This window comes from Fistularia commersonii, unplaced genomic scaffold (assembly GCF_037954325.1).
Source record: "Fistularia commersonii isolate RoL2024-O1a breed Wild unplaced genomic scaffold, RoL_Fcom_v1.0 HiC_scaffold_110, whole genome shotgun sequence".
Taxonomy (NCBI): domain Eukaryota; kingdom Metazoa; phylum Chordata; class Actinopteri; order Syngnathiformes; family Fistulariidae; genus Fistularia; species Fistularia commersonii.
In genome coordinates, this window is record NW_028234068.1 from 2501 (window position 1) to 8654 (window position 6154).

Sequence of the window (6154 nt, forward strand, 5' to 3'; positions counted from 1 at the left end):
AAATAGATAGACCAATGAAATTAAAACCGAAAAAAAAAAATGCAAGGGGAATACGACATGTAATTAAGTTGGCGATTCACAAGGAATCTCAGACATCAAACTGTATATTTTTTGTTGTTTATATATAAACATATATAAACAAACATATATTGTTTGTTGTTTATTTTTGGGATATATTGAGGAATATTTAATGGAAAGGAGTCACAATCGCTTTTTGACAATGTCGAAGTGTATAGGTGGCTATAGAATTTAAAGTTTTCATTGGAAATGATAGCCTCATCTGTAATTTCCTTGTTGTTAAGACGGGCTTCCGCTTTGCTCCGCTCCTCCTCTCCTCCGCTCTTCCGCTCCGGGCCCTGGAACTCCCGATCCGCGGGACTTCGGTGAATTCCGGGCCAGTTTTTTTGCTCTTCTGCTCTCCTCCCCTCCTCCGCTTCTTCGCTCCCCCGCTTTGGACCCTGGAACTCTTGAACAGGGCCGGGCTTCTGCCCTCCGCCTCTCCTCTGCTCATCCGCTCCAGGCCCTGGCACTCCCTGTGATCCAGTCATTCGCATGTGCGTGCCCGGAGGTCCGGGAGCTCCACTCAAACGTCCGGGGGGGGTAAGGGTAAGGGGTCCTGTCCCTCTCCCCCCCTCCTCGCCGCCTCTGAGAAGAGAAACATCTCCTCCACTCCTCCGCTCCTCCGCTGCGGAACCAGGTATTACCGATCCGCCGGACTCAGGCGAATTGCAGAAAGGGGTTTTGCCGTCCTCCGCTCCTCCGCTCCTCCGTTTCGGGCCCTGGAACTCCCGAACCGCTGGACACAAGCGAATCACGGTCCGGGCTTCTGCTCTCCTCCGCTCCTCACCTCATCCGCTCCAGGCCCTGGTACTCCGTGTCCGCGGGAACCCCCCCCAACCCACAAAAACAAACTCTCACACACACACAAACACACGCACACACACACACACACACACACACACAAACACACAAACACACACAGACACACCTGAACTCATCATAGCTGTGCTAATAGCATTGGCCGAAACGTTTCCACAACCAAACCAACATTAGCTCATCCACTCATTCACATATGTGTGTGCCCAGAGGTCCGGGAGCTCCAGTCATAAGTCCGGGTGATCTATGTCCGGAGAAGGCTCACATTAGCCGCTCTAAGGGGTCCTGCTGCCCCCCAGCTTCCCGGCCTTTGAGAAGAGACACATAACTCCGCTCTTCCGCTTCTCCGCTATGGGCCCTGGTACTCCCGATCCTCCGAACTCAGGTGAATTGCGTGACGTGCTTCTGCTCTACTATAAGCCCCTACAAACTTCGAACACGGCTGTTATCACCCTGTTACTGCATTTCAATGACACCCATTTGCTTTCGATCTCAGTGTCTGCCACCGTACGGAAAAAGCGGGGGGGTGGGGGGTGGGGGGGCATAAGCGCATTCGTGCTGTAAGTAATCAGAAGTTAATAGTGTTAACGGTTTGCGAGAAATTTTTAATGCTAGACAAAAAAAGAAAATTAAAAGGATATAATTAAATAAATAGATAGAAAAATAAAATTAAAAACGAAAAAAAAAAAATTGTGAGGGGAATATAACATGTAATTAAGTTGGCGGTTCACAGGGAATCTCAGACATCAAACTGTTTTTAATTGAACATAAATAGTACACCCAAATATACAAATGTACAAATAAACATAGCAAGGTAGAACTGAATGTCAATGAAACAACCAGGCATGAGGAAGCAACGGACATGAGGACATTTGTTCTGTATGTAATGAGAAGTTAATAGTGTTACAGGTTTGTGAGAAATTTACAGTGCTAGACAAAAAACGAAATTAAAAGGAAATAATTAGATAAATAGATAGACAAATGAAATTAAAACCAAAAAAAAAAAATGCAAGGGGAATACGACATGTAATTAAGTTGGCGATTCACAAGGAATCTCAGACATCAAACTGTATATTTTTTGTTGTTTATATATAAACATATATAAACAAACATATATTGTTTGTTGTTTATTTTTGGGATATATTGAGGAATATTTAATGGAAAGGAGTCACAATCGCTTTTTGACAATGTCGAAGTGTATACGTGGCTATAGAATTTAAAGTTTTCATTAGAAATTATAGCCTCATCTGTAATTTCCTTGTTGTTAAGACGGGCTTAGCTTTGCTCCGCTCCTCCTCTCCTCCGCTCCTCCGCTCTTCCGCTCCGGGCCCTGGAACTCCCGATCCGCGGGACTTCGGTGAATTCCGGGCCAGTTTTTTGCTCTTCTGCTCTCCTCCCCTCCTCCGCTTCTTCGCTCCCCCGCTTTGGACCCTGGAACTCTTGAACAGGGCCGGGCTTCTGCCCTCCGCCTCTCCTCTGCTCATCCGCTCCAGGCCCTGGCACTCCCTGTGATCCAGTCATTCGCATGTGCGTGCCCGGAGGTCCGGGAGCTCCACTCAAACGTCCGGGGGGGATAAGGGTAAGGGGTCCTGCCCCCCCCCCCCTCGCCGCCTCTGAGAAGAGAAACATCTCCTCCACTCCTCCGCTCATCCGCTGCGGAACCAGGTACTACCGATCCGCCGGACTCAGGCGAATTGCAGAAAGGGGTTTTGCTGTCCTCCGCTCCTCCGCTCCTCCGCTCCTCCGCTCCTCCGCTCCTCCGCTCCTCCGCTCCTCCGTTTCGGGCCCTGGAACTCCCGAGCCGCTGGACACAAGCGAATCACGGTCCGGGCTTCTGCTCTCCTCCGCTCCTCACCTCATCCGCTCCAGGCCCTGGTACTCCGTGTCCGCGGGAACCCCCCCCAACCCACAAAAACAAACTCTCACACACACACAAACACACGCACACACACAAAAACACACACACACACACACAAACACACAAACACACACAGACACACCTGAACTCATCATCGCTGTGCTGATAGCATTGGCCGAAACGTATCCACAACCAAACCAACATTAGCTCATCCAGTCATTCACATATGTGTGTGCCCAGAGGTCCGGGAGCTCCAGTCATAACTCCGGGTGATCTCTGTCCGGAGTAGGCTCACCTTAGCCGGTCTAAGGGGTCCTGCTGCCCCCCAGCTTCCCCGCCTTTGAGAAGAGACACATAACTCCGCTCTTCCGCTTCTCCGCTATGGGCCCTGGTACTCCCGATCCTCCGAACTCAGGTGAATTGCGTGACGTGCTTCTGCTCTCCTATAAGCCCCTACACACTTCGAACACGGCTGTTATCACCCTGTTACTGCATTTCAATGACACCCATTTGCTTTCGATCTCAGTGTCTGCCTCCGTACGGAAAAAGCGGGATGGGTGGGGGGGCATAAGCGCAATCGTGCTGTAAGTAATCAGAAGTTAATAGTGTTAACGGTTTGCGAGAAATTTTTAATGCTAGACAAAAAAAGAAAATTAGAAGGATATAATTAAATAAATAGATAGAAAAATAAAATTAAAAACGAAAAAAAAAAATTGTGAGGGGAATATAACATGTAATTAAGTTGGCGGTTCACAAGGAATCTCAGACATCAAACTGTTTTTAATTGAACATAAATAGTACACCCAAATATACAAATGTACAAATAAACATAGCAAGGTAGAACTGAATGTCAATGAAACAACCAGGGATGAGGAAGCAACGGACATCAGGACATTTGTTCTGTATGTAATGAGAAGTTAATAGTGTTACAGGTTTGTGAGAAATTTACAGTGCGAGACAAAAAAAGAAATTAAAAGGAAGTAATTAAATCAATAGATAGACAAATAAGAAATTAAAACGAAAAAAAAAAAAAAAAATTGCAAGGGGAATGTAACATGTAATCAAGTTGTTTTTTTTTTTTTGTTTTTTTTTTTTACCAAAAAAAAAAGGAACCTCGGACATGGGTAACTATATTTTTTTGTTTTCGGATTTTTCCATAAGTTTTAAGGATTTTTTTTTTTTTTTTTATATTTCAAAATCGTTTATGAAGACATTAAAATTTGGGGAGCATTTTTGCATTCTGTTCTTGTGAATGAAGAACTTGGCCAGGCCTAAAAGAACATTGACACAGAGTTCATCTGTTATGTTGCTTATAAGTAAACAGAATGTTATATCATCTTTTGAGAAGGAAACTGGTGACGATGGAATGAGAAGGAGAAAAAATATATGGTCAGTGGTTTCAATGTTGTCTTCAAAAAATGTACAAATATTATCTTCAAAATTAAAGCGTACCCTCGATAATTCCTTAGATGGGTAGATGTCAGTCATAATTTTGAAGTGGGTCTCTTTTGCCTTGGGGGTATGGGTAGAGTCAGATACATAGTTCGCAGCGTGGCAATCGATTCCTCATCAAATTTATTTAAAATATCCTTTTTTTTTTTTTTGACGTCCAGGGAATAAGTTTCCTGTGAAACATTTCCTAATAAAGGAGTTGCTGCGCTTTCTGTCCACAATTGAGATTCCCTGGAGTGATAGTCGGGGTAACTGTGGTTGTACGGTTCGGTGCGTCATTATATTTTTGGTCAGGAATACAAATTGTCGAGGCAGTGCGTTTCGTAACTTTAGCAACTCTAATATGGGAGGCTTGAATCTGTGTGTAGTACAGAACTGCTCATTGTCCAGAGGACTGCCAGTGTCATCCATCAAGTCAATTATTGACCATATACCTTTCTCAAAGCATTCCTTGTAAAACAGAGGTTTGTTGCCATGCAGTACATATCGATTGTTCCAAACTATTATACTGTGTGGTGAGAAATTGTGTACGTATATCATTTTCCAGTATAATAATATTTGTTTATGGAACTCTGAACATTTGACAGGAATCTTGTTGATATCCAAGTCAGAGATAAGCAGAAGACTCAGGCCGCCGACTTTGTTGAATAAGTAGTTTGGAGTACAATACCAGAAAGAACGATGAGGTTTGATCCAGGATTTCAACCAGTTCACCTTCAATGTCCCATTCAAGCAGTCCGACTCTATCACTTTCAGCCCTCCTTCACTTGTTTCTTTCACCATATGTGATTTTTCTTAGATGGTGTGGTCTGTTCCTCCAGATAAAGTTGAAATTGATTTGGTTAACAGATTTTACGAGTTGATTTGGAGCAGCATTGGAATACGCTGGGTATATACATCTGGATAAACACATCCATTTTAGTCAAATATATCTGGCCTAATATTGATAAATCTCTCTGGAGCCATATATTAGAATTAAGCTTTACTTTGATTCAGTTTAGATTCAATGTTCCTGGATTGATTTAACGTTTGGTCCTTGGATAGGAAAATGCTCAAGTATTTTATTTCTGATTTCATAGAAACATCGCTGATTTCCTTTAGTGGCGAGTCATGCAGCGCAAGAAGTTTGCATTTCTTTAAGTTTAATGACAATCCTGAAGCCTTGGAGAATGTTTTGGTTGTTTTCGGCACTTATTGGGACTTGATGTTCATTTTTCAAAACTAAGGTTGTGTCATCTGCCAGCAGGCTAATAACAATTTCAGTCCCCAGCACGTCTAACTTTTGGATATCGTTGCTCTTTTCAACATAAACGGCTAGCATTTCGGTAGCAATTATAAATAAATAGGGTGAGATGGGGCAACCTTGGGGGATTCCCACATCAACATGGAAGCTCGGAGTGGTGCCGCTTGGCAGGGTGACACAGCTATGAATATTCTCATAGAGCCCACGGATCACATTCCTGAATATTTAACCAAATCCAAAATGTTCGAGCGTTGCTATGATAAATGGATGTTCGACCGAGTCAAAGGCTTTAGAAAAGTCCAAGAAGGATATGCGGCCATTATCTTCAATGCGATACGCCTCTAAACCCATCGTTCGCCCCGACTCGGGGAATCCTAGAGCCTACTTGCACCCCCGCCCTAACTTAACTCCCTCACTCGTGGAGCTCCCTGAGCTCCACACATCCCGGAGCATCACGCCGACTCATTCACATTTGAATGATTGTCTTTATTTTATGTCCGCTAGATAGAGGCATCCGCACATGCGCATCAGTGGAGCTTCAGGCCGGCTGAGGCATGGACTGAAAATCATAAAGACATGTGTGATGAGCTAAAAGGAAGATAAGCATATTTTTATAATAAATGTAAGAAAGAGAGGGTAATGCAGCCTCAGGGCGGCACTGGCCCGTGTCTCTCCAAGCCTGCCTTTGGGGGGGGGGGGCACGGAGCAGTGTCTCCCTGTGCCGG